This window comes from Sturnus vulgaris, chromosome 7 (genome assembly GCF_052056855.1).
Source record: "Sturnus vulgaris isolate bStuVul1 chromosome 7, bStuVul1.hap1, whole genome shotgun sequence".
Taxonomy (NCBI): domain Eukaryota; kingdom Metazoa; phylum Chordata; class Aves; order Passeriformes; family Sturnidae; genus Sturnus; species Sturnus vulgaris.
In genome coordinates this window covers 20432286-20446571 of record NC_142249.1, presented here as the reverse complement: position 1 = coordinate 20446571, position 14286 = coordinate 20432286, and the positions used below count along the sequence as shown (strand labels likewise).

Sequence of the window (14286 nt, the reverse complement as noted above, 5' to 3'; positions counted from 1 at the left end):
AGCAGCGCCCGGCCGATTGACAGCGCCCGCGGCGCTTTGTCCCTCCGGCGCTAAGATGTCGGCGCGCCGTCCCCAGGGGAGCTGGCCCGCCCGGCGGGCGCTGCCCCGTGGCTGCCGCCGGCCGCCCCTTGCGGGACCGGGCACCCGGGTCAGCACCGGCCCCAGCGGGGCGACCCCGCCGTGCCGCCGTTGCATAAGCGCTGTGGCGGGCTCGCACCTGCGTGACCCAGGCAGAGGAGCCTAAAACCTCCACTGTGACTAAGGCAGAACAAAACCCGTCCAGGATAAGGCCGCGAGTTAGTTTTTAACGCGACACGTCCTCCCAGCGGGAGTACCTGCCCTCAGTTGGGCACCCGAGCCTTGGCACCGATCGAGCATTTGTGACAGCAGGCTTTATTTTCATCATGTTAAGGAGAATTAATAAGATTCCCCTCAACGTCAGTTTGCTGGTCTGTCTCGTGTTACGCAACGCAGAGGAAACTGGGAGCTTTCAGATTGTTAAACTAAGGCAGCAAATATGTTTAAAATGTTACATAAGTATATGATGATACAGGAATGATTATTAGTGGGGCCTGTTTCTCTGTAACACCACTTAGCTTGTGAAGGGTTCCTGTAAAGAGGAACAGTTTGGGCTTGGCCTTCTGTCACATCTGAGTGCATGTGCAGGGTCATAGGACAGCATGTAGGTTGAGGCACTGATTCTGACCTTTAGCTTGCAAATTCTCCCAAAGAGCAACTTTTTTGTGGTTACCCTTAGTGTGGTGTTCCAAGGAGTCTGAATGAGGCAAAAAAATCTCAAACCTATTTTCCTGTTAAAGCCTTTAATGTAATTAGAACTGAGGGTTCACTAGGAGATACAGCGAGCACATATGTCCACAGTTGGACTGAGTATTTGGACTCCCAGGCTCCTGAGATAAATTCGTGGCAAAGTTAGTAACTGGGAAACCCAGAAGTATGGTCAGGATTTTCAACAGTCTCTCTGAGCAGAGAATAAACAGTGCTTTTTAATCAGTCCCAGTGCTATGACCTTGCAGTAGCTGCCCAAGCTTAACTTAGAAACTACTAGAGAACAGGAAAAAAATGCACTCAGAAAATGTGAATTTAATATTAAGAATTTATGATGGACAAAGATTGCAGTATTTCACTGTCAGTGGAAGATTGTTCTTATTGTATGATGTTTAGTCTTATTTCTAACCAATTTACTTTTGTTAGAATGTTGAGATACCTTCAGGTGACTTACTGTTAAGTTATAAATTAATCCCCACTCTGTTTGTCACAATTCATTTTTTCCAAGGTTGTCAAAAAAAAGACCAACCCAACCCTTCTGTTTGTTATATGTCTGTGTTTGTTTACATAGTCTCTTGTAATTCTACTTCAGAATCAGTTGTTGGCAAGGTAGATAACACAGCCACAAAGAAGATTTTTTTTTTTGCAATTTATATTTTTTATTTTAATAAGCAAAAGTTGTAACTAGAAACAGTGTCAAATAATTTTTAACCAGTGAAAGCTAATATACACAACCTTCAAAAATTCATCAGTATGCAGACATAAGGACATTTCAGGAAAAAAATGAAAAGGCAAAATTACTTGACTATTGCAGTATTTAAAAAAAAGAAAAAAAGACCTACAGCTAGTATAGAACTTGGAGTTTGTTTGAAACGTACGAGCGTCTGTCATCCTGGAACCACTTTAGACTTTCAGTAACTGAGCTGTTCATTTAAAGACTGATGTATAAGAGAAATATTTCCTCCTAAGATGCTGTGATGAGGAAAATTATGTTGAAAAACTGGCCCTTGCTATTTAGCAGGGTATTGCCAAACTATCAATGGCATTTTGCTTTAGGAAAATCATGTTGTCTAGGACTTAATCTAAAATATGAAGGTTGTTCTTTCTTGTGCAGCTGGGTGGGTGCATGTTGAGAGCTGTCTAACTTAAGGGGGATGTTGTCAATTTACCACGTAGTTTACCTACACGGATCAGATTGCAGGCTTGGGACTTAACTGCAGTGCTTTAAGACAGAAAGATTTGAAATACCAATAATGCGACTGAGTTTATATATAAAAGAGTTTTTCAATGCAATAAAACTCGGATATAATCAGCCTTACACTAGCAGAGGACCATCTTTTGCTAGTCAAATATCTAAAATTTGGTGGGACACTTACAATATATTGAATTCAGATAAAGAACTAAACCAGAATATTGTAGACTATTTAAAAATAGACAAAAAAATCAAGATAAATTACAATAAAGTTGCAAAAAAATATATGCTCATATGAAAAAGAGGTGTAAAGAGACTCAGAATTGTTAAATAGAAACTGCTTAGTAATAGAAATCACATGTGTCTGTTTACCACTTCCCAGCAGAGATTAAGAACACATGAGAAGAAAAAAAATGAAAATGAGAAAAGACATGATTTGTAGGTTTTTTTGCTTATCAACATACTAGCATTAAGACACTCGTCAGAAAAATCCTGGATACATGAGGCAGATACTGGACATCTGAGTTCCAGTCGGTGCTGGTTTTCCTGCAGAGTTAGCACTGGGGCAGTATCCCCAGACACTGAGCTCCATGTCCAACTAGAGGAGCTGTTGTTTTGTTTCTTGAGCTGCCCACCACATGTACCCTAACCATATGTGATCTGAATAAACTAACCATGACCAGTTTTTTCTTAAATAGCCTTGCCTCTTTAACCTTGCCTCCTGCTTCTAGGCACTTCCTGGTTAACTGCAGGTCCTGGGATGAATTTTCAATCAATTTGCTGAAAATGGTGTGTTGTAGTTTGAGCTGTGTAGATACAGAGAAAGTAATACTGCACTATAAATAATAAGAATACCTCTACCAGATACCAAAATGCAGCAGTTTCAGAACTGAGATGCAGGCTTTGGGGTAAGTAGCAATATAATATGGGAGAGGAAACAATGTCTGCCAGCTTCTGATGAAACTTGAGAGAAGGTTTTGACAGATGAAACAAGATGCAACTTGGAAAGAACGCTAAAACTTAATACCCACCCTGTATTTCAGTTGTAAGCTCAATGCTGTACTTGTCCACTGTAACTTATATGTCATATCTCATTGGTTTAAGTCTTGGAGCTCAGTGTCAGCTCAGTACAAATTCAGAAGGAAGTGCACTGTCTTAACTTTCATCCAGCACAGTGTCTGCTATACTTGGAAATAGCTTTTCTGTCTACAGTCCTCTGAAACTTCTGAGCTATGACATGTTATTTCTGTCTTTAGTGGTCCCTGCTATGGGTAGCCCTGTGTTTCTTTAAAGGAATATATTATTGAAGACTTGCTGGTATGCGGTCCAGTTCATTTTTCACAGCTGTAGTAGTCCATTCCTCTGTTGAGTGGTGGTTTTGCCATGCTGAAGCCTAGAATGCAGCTGGACAAGACAGACAGGAACGCATTCTGCCATGACAGAATGTAACATCAGGAAAACTCAGGCTCAGGTCACCTTAGTTTGAAAGGCTGGGTCTGAAATTCCTACGAAGAATCAGTAGGGATTCCATTGAACATCTACCTCAAAATGTGTCCTTTACTGGAGGACAACAAGCAGGATTATCTGTAAATCTCATACCTCAGAAAATAAGTAGAACACCAAAAATCCTAACCATTCAGGAGAGGTATCTTTTTGAATTTGAGATACCATCTTCTGTTTCAGTCTGTTTAAAATATCAGTAGAATCTGGAAAGCCATGTATTTTGTAAGTGCTAAACATTTACATGGTACTTACTACAAAACCCAAGATAACGACAAGGTTTTGAACCAGACCCCTTAGACTTCATAGAATTCTACTTCTTTCTGAATTTCAGCCTGCTTTTGCAATTTGTTTAAGTCTTAGCAGACAAGAAAAAGAGTGTAGCTACCAGTCCTGGATACTGCACTCAATTTCTACATCCCATATGGGTCCATTTGCTTAAGAATATTGAGTCATCATAGGGCCACAGGCAGGACTGACAGGAAGTTGACCTGTGAGGTTTCATGAGTCAGCACATACTAGTTGAGATAGTTGCATGACCTGAGTTCATCAAATAGAGAAATGAGCCCTCGCCTGGTATAAAATCAGTAGTGGTTAGAGAAGTCTTGGCTGGCATTGTGTCATCATCCTCCAGAAAGCACCTCCCTGTTCTTCTGGCTATAAGAACACAAATTTTGGTGGGGGAAGCAGGCTTGAGCAATAGGTATGGTCTACCCAGAAGCTGAGCTAATGTAACTGCTCATGAACACCATAAGAAAATAAATCCTTCAAAAATATGCTTCTGATACTGCAAGCCAACTTGAGTCAAACAACACAGGGAGCAACAGAACTCCATGGGTGGGACTAGATGAGAGCTAAGACTCCTTTCAGCAGCTGCAAGTAGATTAATTCAGGGTGTCAAACTTGCTGGACAACACAGGAACTTGCTTTCGGCTATGTTTTGTGCAAAGTGTCTTGTCAGTAGCCCAGGATTTCAAGCCTTTAGAGGAGCACAGACGGTACCTGAGAGCATGTGGAATACCAAGGTATTGTATGGTCTGCTGCATAAGTGTGATGGTATCCAAGTGTAACCATATGAAAGACAAATCACGTTTAGTGAAATGGGAATTTAGGAGAGCATTTTTTCTGTTTTAAACAGCGAAGCAATTCTAAAAATACTGGTCTGTGCTTGAAACAACTCCATTAAGGAAAGGTCAAAGAGAAATCTGTGGTACCTGGATCCAGCTGTTGGCAGGGGAGGCATTTGATTCCATTGGTCTGCTCTCATGGAGTAGAAGCTGTTGATGGGATAAAGGCAGGCCTAGCAAATTCATGAGCAGCTGCAGCAGAAATATGCCAGCTCCAGGCTCTTAGTGCACTTCACTGGAGGTCTGAAACACACTGCCTGGTAAGAGGAAGAACCTGTGAATAAGTAGCCCAACAACCCAGTGCACAAATCTAAACGCTGTGACTTCACCAACACAGATGACTGATCTTCAAGGAATGGGGCCAACAGAAAGTCTATCCAAGCTCTGCATGCACCAGTATGTGAGGACAGACCTCTGGAACGTTGCTTTCCACATAGTCATTGTATTTATTAATTGTTTTTTTGAGCAATTGAGACAAAATAAGTCATGTTCCTTTTTAAAAAGAATTCTTCCTTGTTTGTTACAGCTGTAACTCTCCCCAGGTGATAGATTTTTGTATATTTTGCAAATTTTGAAATTCACTGGAGACATCTAGTATTTGATTGGTAAACAGGTTCTATTCTTAATAATGTTAGAGAAAATTTTCTGATGTTAAAGTATGTTACTACAATAGGGAACAAAATTCGGTATAATTGCCCAAGGTTTTTTTTTCCCCCATTAATTTCATTATCTTGGTTTTGGCTGCATAAAGAAATAAATAAAGAGTATATTAGTTAAATCTTCCTTGTAAAATATGTGTGGTTTTTATTCAACTGGCAGCACAGTCCACCTAAGTAAGAATATTTTTCATTAAAAAATTGCTTCTGAAGGTGAAACAAAGTCATCTAATCTCCCTCTCATTTGGGAAGAAGTAACAGGACAAAACAAATCAGTACATAGCTGAAAACTTGCCATTTATCAAGTTAATCATTCTTTCATTTCACCTTTCTTAAATGAGAAATAGATGTCTTTTTTCAAGCTTCCTAACAGTTACTGTGTTTGGGCCCCATCATTATCCTGTTTGTGTATGCTTAATTCCTGTCCTTCAAGGTCATCACAACAGATAAAATCCAATCCTAGAAATAATTGGGGAAAAAAGTTGCAGACCCATGAGGTAGGGTTAGAAAAATTACTCAGAGGAAGAGGCTGCATAACTTGCAGAATCTGTAATACAACATCTAAAGATCTTCATAGCCCATCACAAAATTGGAATGGAAGTAATTAAATGGATAAAGTCTCCTGAATGGAAAAAAAATTGTGTTTTTCTTTCTTAAAATTTGGCATTTTGTTTTTAATAGTACTGATAGAAAAGTAGGCCAGTGAAATGAAGGAGACTAGCAAATTATATGTGTGCACATATGTTTTCTGAAAGACAGAAAACACAATAGGAGGAGTTACAGATTCTGAAAGGAAGTACTTTTGGAGGGATGAAGTGACTTACTTTTATGAACCTCAGTGAATTCCCATTCCCGAAACAAGAGCAAGCTCTAGGAGGAGGAAGGCTGGGGCTGTAGTCCAAACGACACCCCGGGCTTTTTCTGGCAAGTCTCAGTTCCAGCAGCCAGAAGGCCACAGTGTGGTCTGAACAGTGAGAGATGAAATGAATGTCCCTGTAAAGTCATTTGGAAACCTGTAGGTAAGTTCTGAATTCTTACGTATCTTCCGATGAGGGAGGTATTTTGTTTCTTAGGGAAAAAAAAGAATCCCTGACAGGATCTTCGAAAAAGGAGTTGTGGGTAGCAACCTACAGAAGAGGGCTGGACAGGAGACTATGTGACATGCCCTGAGAGGTGCCTGATGCAAAGAACAACTTGACCTCAGGTTCTCAGCATTTTGTTTTAATTGGTGCTAGGGGGTTACACACAGCTTGTGTCATCTCAATCTGGGGGATTAAATGCCCCCAACGTGCCTAGCCCACTCTCCCTGTAAGGAACTCCAATTTTTGAAGAGAGTTCTGGCATGTTCACAGTGGCATATAAAACTTCTGTGGTCTTTCTTAGAAGCATCATTTTATTAGAGTAGACAAAAGCATTAAGAGGAACAGAGCAAATTAGGTTTGTGCCCTTCTACTCACTAGCTTTGAAAAAGGAGGTGGAAAGTTCTAGGGTTTATTTCACATTTTTCTGTGTCTACATTTCTGCAAAGTCCAAATCTATAATTTGGACAAGAGTCGGTAACAGATGCGTTTATTTTATCTTCCTCCTTTACCACAGGTAATTAATTGAACTGCATCACAAATAGCAAGGAAGAAAAAGCCAAGCGAGATGAAATCCCAGTTCTGGTCATAGAAGAAGACTGTTTAGGGGTAGGGGGAAAAGTTACTAATAAAAATTGATCTAAGAAATGCCAGTAAAAGAATCATCAATCTGTTTCAGCTTAAGTCTGAAAGAGGCATATTTGAGGCTGAATACTGAAATTAACATACTCATGGTGCTCACATAAAACACCAGTGGATGCTTTTAAACTGCTAATTAACCTCTAGCTTTTATAAACATCCTTAAAAATGCATGTTTTCTTCACCTTTATTTCAGCTCACTAGTAGTTACATACTTTACTTCACAAACAATGCTGCAGATCATTCCTGGTCGTTTTGACCTGTTTCGGTTTCCAAATTACTGCACAACCTTCCCAGTCTAATGACACTTGCAAACGTCTGCACGTGCTGCAGGAGCCCTTCCTGTTCCTAAAAATTAATTAACAAAAGTTAATTATTTTTTAATGTATTGTTTCTCTCTCTTGTGTCAATTAGTATCTGAGTTATTGAAGTGGATCATTGCTATTAGTTTGTTTTCACAAAGTTGGAAAATTCAAACTCCACTATCATCTTAATTACTTACAAATGAAGGATAAAATTCCTTCTTTCCTGTGGCAGAGATCCAAAAGACATAATGGAGATGGGATGTTGTGGCAAGCCTCCATTCCCCATGCATTCCTCCAGTCTCAGCAGGACCACTCTGGCACCGGAGGCAAAGCGTGCGTGCTGTGCACAAGCACGACCATGCAGTTCCAGGACACAGAGCCCACTACATCTTTTACTTTTTAATAGCAGTGCCAGATTTTCAGCAGCATGTATTATGTTTAAGCAAAGTGGTAATTGAATAATCTGTCCACTGCATAGAAAAAAAAAAAAATCAGCTCATTCTCTTTTTCCTCTCCCAAAGAAGGAATTGCAATACTTTTTTTTCCTAGCCTGGATTCCTACAGAAATTAAAATGGGGTTGAGATCATTATCTCTTCATATATGTAATAAATCTATGTGTACACAGACGTGCATGTACATGCATGTTGTGCAAGAGAGAAGGAACAAGAACAAACAGTAGCCAATTTTAACCACATCTGACAGAGCAAGAAAAGGCTGAAAAATTCCTATACGTTTCATAAGAACAAGCTGCTAAGTAAAAGGAGACCCACTGAAGTTTGAGTTAAACTCTAATTAAACACCAGGAAAGTTGTGAAGATGAAAGATGTTATGAATAGCCACCCACAGGAAAAGCTGCAGTCAGAGCTTCCAGCTACATAGACCTAGGAGAATCCAAACAAGATTTGCCCCAGGGAAACCAAGCCCCATCAGATCTGCAGTTCACAGGACTACTGGTCTGTGCTGGATTTCTAAAACGTTGCTATCCAGCTTTAATGATGACATAGTCCATTTTTTGCCCTTTGACTTTGGGGGAAAAAAAAAAAATTTCATGCAGATTTCTCAAACCCAGTATGAAAGGAAGGACCAGATTTTGTGTACTTAAAGACCCCGTGGGATACCCTCACAAGAATCTGCATGTGGAGCACACTAGACAAAGTGAAAACAGCATCTTCCAGTTCACAGCAGACTAGAGCTGAACTTCATGCCCTGGCAGCCTGGAGTTTGATCTTAAGGTAGCAGGAACCAGTGCTGTTAAAAAGCCTCTCATCCCACTTTCTGATCTGTCACATTACTGATGTCCATGGGTCTAACCATTCTTAAAAGATTGGTGGGGGGCACGCGTCTTGGGCCTCTAAATGTTCCTGTTTTTTCTGCAATACAGGTGTGGTATCCGTGCAGAGGACACAGCTGAAGGAAGTTTAGTCAGGGTTCTTGGCACTGCTCACCCTTCTCAATGCAATGCAGGGCCCCCAGCTCTGCTGGTCTGCCAGAGACACTCCTGCAGTGTCACACCTGACATCTCACTGGATGCTGAGGGAAACTGATGGTGAGAGAAGTCCAGGCTCAGTGCTGCACCATGTATCAATGGACACACAATCTTCCAGAAACCACTTACCTGCTGTAGTGCTTGTCTCAGTCACATTTCTCCTTCTTCATAGCCTGGGAGTGTTTGACGAGGTTTGTTTACTTCACCCCAGGATTGTGTGTCCATCACCTGTCAGTAACACATCCAGGGAAAACTCTGGCACTCTAACATTTACAATCCCTTCTGGATGACTGCCCGACTTTTTATGTTCTGGTCTCACTAACTCAGTTTTCATCTATCCTTCTCTTCTACACTGTACACCTCACACCCTGCTTTGCTAAGCACGCTTACATCTCTAAAAATACAATCCAGGAACTTTTTATTCTTCATACTGTGTGACATGGAAACTTAACCTCTCAAGCTCAGCAATCTTGCTTCTAGGTGCTGAAGCAATCAATGCACCTAGGCTGCCTTGGATGCCTCTGGCCGTATCTAGCAGTGCTCTGATTCAGTGTCCCCACAGGAAGGAAAGATAATGAAAAGATTCAACAGCCAAATCCTGCTATTCCCCTCTTCTTCCCAAAAAGATTAACTCCAGTAAAACAGAGGTGCCCATTCTTGTCACTGGGTGAAAAAGAGATTTGTGTAGCATGGTTATTCTTGCTGCTACATGTTTGTGATCTTATCCTGAGATTGTTTATTAACTTTTTTTTTAATCTTTTGTTGCTAAGAGAATAATAATGACCTAGCAAGGCAATAAGAATCTCCTTGGAGATTCAAGGGCTTGGAGCAATAAAGTCTTCTAAACTCTTAACTACTCTAAACTCTTACAGTCATCTAAACTAGCTACATTTTGCAATTTTGTGGGAATATAAATACCCATTCTATTCAGTATGTTATACCTGCCAGTCCCTGTTTTTCCTAATCTGAAATAAACTAGGTGAGTAGCCTTTTTTTCGTACTTTGTCATTCATTACTTAAGGATATAGGGAGGAAGTTAAAACGGCATGTTTGTTAAATAAGTAAATATTTAACAAGTTGACTCGGATTTTAACAGTCTAAGGGAACAGTACTATAAAACCTTAGAAAGTTGGCAGAACTCATTGATTTTTTTATGTAACACTTAAGTTAGTCATTGGAGCCATTTTGTTTCCTGGATTAATTATACCAGTTCTGTAGTGGGACAATTCAGCATAAACATCTATAATAAAACAAGTCAATTACATCTGCAAGTTATTTCTAGTCCAGAGGGAGAGAGCTGCCGCCTTCTTATTTACTGTTCCCTGAAGAGTCAAGGCCTCAGAGCAGTAGGACCCTGAAGAAGCTCAAAGCTAAACACACACGATTTCTGAGATTCTGGAACTCAGACCGTCACAGTTCTCTTGTAATGCACAATTGGAAGTCAGCAAGCATTTCCTTATTCCCTTGATTTTCAGGCAAAAGAGGAGGCAGGCTGTGAAGTAGGTTTCTAAAGGCCACAGGAAAACAAAACAAAACCAAAAACCCACAACGATTTTAGAGGTTTACAAATTATCTGTGAAACTTCGTAATCTGCCACCAGGCTTTCTATGGGGAGAAGAAACTTACTGGTCAAAGTCAGAATAAAGGACCTCAAATTTTGACTTCTGTAAACTGTGAGTTAGATATCACTTTTGTCAAATAGAAATCAGTAGGAATTAAAGTACGTTAAAGTGTTTCCCATGGGGGCAGAGAGGCAGCCACTCTCTCATCAAAAATCAGTGGCAACCAACATGACAGTGAGCTGATGGTCCTTTCTCCCATTGCCTCATTGGTTTGTCCACTGTCCACATTTGATATGTGGTCATCAGAATGAGGGATATAAGCAGAAGCTTCACATAGAACAGAACTGGCTTTATCCTAAGTGAAAAAGCCTCACCCTGCCCAGTATCTTGTGTTTAATTCAACTTCCCATTCCAGCTTGTACCATTTAGGACCATTTAGGATGTATTAACTAAGTGTGAGAACTCCCAGCTAGTGACTATGCAAAGTATTTTCATTGCTGCAGCTAATCTACAAAGACCAATATTCTTGTGTTTACACCATGAGAAACAAAATATCCTTATCTCTCAATAAAAAATATTTGCTCTTTGTTGGATGCCAACACTGCTCAACTCCAAAACGGTTTGAAATCCTGGCTTGTTTCTTATCTAACTCAGCAGTGCCCATAATGGAAGGAAATCAGAGAACTCCCTCTGATACTATTCTTCCTCCCCACCTGAGGACTCAAACCATTGAGAATGCTGCCGTATAAAATCTTTGATCGTGGAAGAGATTATCCCCTTTTCAGAGACACGAGTGAGATGTGTAAGAGCATCAAGAGCCTTGCCAGAGGTTACGTGTGAAGTCTCATAGCAGAACCAAGAAATAAATTCCCAATTTTTCATCCCAGTCCATTTCACCATCTTTCTGTCTCAAAGAATGGATCAATATTCTTCCTTGTCCTCTCTTCTGACTAAAAATCTAATTTAACTAGTGCTCCATTCTCTTCTTTGGAAAACATTTTTCCTTCCTCTTGTAGATTTTCCACATACCTTGACAATTTGCAAAGTGCTGCCACACAGCATTGGTTGGCGTTCCTGGAAGCAGCAGACCAGCTGCAGACACAGCTCCCAAACTTAACCAGCCCAGGTTCTGCCTCTACCATGCACCTGTAGTTAGGCAGAAGGAGAACAACTTGAGGCATTAATGGCAAGAGAGGCTCTGAATTTATCAGCATCTCAGTGTACTCTTGAATGCCTCAAAGCCTGAGCCTGAAATCCTGCAAAGCCCCCACAGATCCTGCTGCTGCCTGGCCCATGCTCTCTGCTTTGGACCATTTTGCACAGGCTTATGTGTAACAAGTGTCTCTTTACAGTCCCATGACATTAGAGCCAACTTGAGATTTTCAGCATGGATGTTAATAGAGGCCATTCCAAATATTTTGCCAGTTCTACTGCCAGTATACCGGCTGAAGACAAATTAGATCTGGATTTGCACCTTTTTATTTAAGGTTGTACTGTACTTAATAAAACCCCAAAACTAACTTTTCCAAGCTCACCACCTGTGTAATGTTAGTAGCTGTGTCCTTGTGGAAGAGTGCTCCTCTCTCAATCATCTCTGCAAGGTTTTCAAGCCTTGCCACCTGCCCATCTAAGTTGTTAATTCTCTCTGACATTTCCCTGTATTTTTCTTTCAGAGTAGAAAGATACCATTGAAGAATATCATGCAGGGCCTCAAGAAGTTCCCAAATTGATTCCTCAAGGCTCAGGCTGGTGAGAGGGCAGCACGACTCAGAGACATAGCCCAGCAGAATTTGTGGGATCCTTTGAGCCAGCAGAATGCTTCTTGAAAAGCCTTTCTCCTTCAGACACATTCATGCCTCAAATCACTGACCACCAAATATAGAATGTATTCTTTAAAAGATACTACTTTCCTCACATGAGGTATCTGAAACTGTTGGAAAAAGCAAAGCTGAAAAACATCATGATACCCCTGGCCATATATGAGATGTGATTAAATCAAAATGCCCCTATAGGCTGACCTGGTGGCCATACAGACCTTCCCTTCACTTGCCCTGGTTGGCATTTGTGATACACTCGGGCTGCCAGGGGTGCTGAGGCATTCCCACTGTGCTGGCTGTGTGATGGATCCAGCAGCCTGCCTGCATCTAGGAAGGAGCATTCAGCGGATCCTTGTCAATAACAGGAAGATATTAAAAGTAACCAAAACAAAGACATAACAGTCTCTTGTCCAGAGGCACCGGCTGTTTCACAGTTGCTGCTCCTGCTGCCATCTTATCTGGCCATTACAAAAATGGTTTGTTTCAACATTTGGTCTCTGTCAAATAGAAAATTGCCAGCTCCTCTCCCACCAGGGCTCCAGTCCCAGGCACCCATTGCTCCCTTAGCCCCGTTCTGCCCTGTTGCTCTCTGGCTGCTCCTGCAATGCCAGCCCTGCCGAGCCATGGGTAAGGCAGCAGCACTGCCTTAGGCACACACACTCACTCACGGAGAAGCCCAGAAATAGCCCAGTGAAAGATTTGTAAAAACGTGTGTTTTTACATTTGAAGTGTAATCACGGTATTTAAAAAACCAATTTGCATGGTTTACCTAACAGATCCTTTAATCAGGAAATGTAGTTCCTAGGAAAAGGTAAAGGATGGGTAGGAGAAGGATAAAGCCCCTCCTTCTACTTTTTAACCCCTTTCATGCTGAATATGCTTCCTTTTTCCATCCCGGAAAGCAGACTCTCATTTTAGGGGCAGTTTTTGCTCTAAAAAACATTCTAGATTCCTTCACACGAAAAACCATTTCTGATTCAGTGCTTATGCTGGGTTGTTGTTTTAGTCCCAAAAACTGTGCCCAGCAGGACCAGGGTAGTGATCCTCTCCCTGTACTTTGCATTGGTAAGGCCACATTTCAAAATCTGTGTTCAATCTTGGGCCTTTCACTACAAGAAAGACATTGAAGTGCTGGAGTATGTCCAGAAAAGCACAATGAAGATGCTGAAGAGTCTAGAAAATAAATCTCATGAGGAGCAGCTGAGGCAGCAGGGGCATTTAGCCTGGAAAAAGGGAGACTGAAGGGGGGCCTCATGACTCTGCACCACCTGAGAGTGTAGCCAGTTGGGACTCGGCCTCTTCTCCCTAGTAACAAGCAATAGAACAGGAGGAAATAGCCTCAAGTTGTGCCAGGGGAGGTTTAAATCGGATATTAGGAAAAAATCCCTTCAATGAAAGGGTTATCAAGCATCGAAATAGGCTGCCCAGAGAGATGTGATGCTTAGGGACATGATTTAGTGGTGTACTTGGCAGTGCTGGGGTCAATGGCTGGACTTGATGATCTTAAAGAACTTTTTCAACCTAAATAATTATATGATTCTAAAGAAGGCAGAATAATTCTCCCCCCTTTTGTTTCTTTTTCACTTTTACCCAACCTCTGGTCTACTTCCCCTGTGGCTGATCTCATCTCTGTGTTTTTCTCACATATCTTGTGAGATTACTCACTCCATCCATCACCTGTGCAGTTGACACACATTTGCTTCCATGCTGAAGTCCCAAACGAGCTCTGTTATGTAGCACAAACTAACCCAAAGTTGCAGTCACCTACCTTGTGGCCCCGTGCTGCTTAGACGTCTGTCTCTTCAGGTGTGTCCTTGATGGCTTTTTTGGGCTAATCCAGGCCTTGCCGTGGGCGTCCAAACCCCTCAAACCTGGTGGTCCAAGCTGAGCTGATTTGATCCTTCCCAACAGTGCTGCTGTCCTGAATGCCATTAAGGCACAGCATCCACCAGGAAACGACGACTTTGAGGGAATTCCCTCTGCTGCTGCATCACAAAGTGTGAAAAGCAAGATCACAAATACCACTCTAATAAGGTATTCTGGATTTTGATATGCATTTTCTTGTACATTCAGAGATTCCAGCTCATCTCCCAGCAGCTTTCAGACTTCCAGTCAACATTTGCCTTGGTGTTTCTT

The 14286-nt window shown here is 41.4% G+C and overlaps 1 long non-coding RNA gene across 1 annotated transcript; it reads right to left on the bottom strand.

Moving 5' to 3' along the window:
- Positions 1-8317: 8317 nt before the first annotated feature.
- On the bottom strand, positions 8318-14058 carry LOC148223196 (uncharacterized). The gene is made up of 3 exons (XR_015804822.1): positions 13919-14058; positions 11363-11479; positions 8318-8999 (listed from the first exon to the last, which is right to left on the bottom strand). It is a non-coding gene; the product is annotated as an uncharacterized LOC148223196 (long non-coding RNA).
- Positions 14059-14286: the final 228 nt, after the last annotated feature.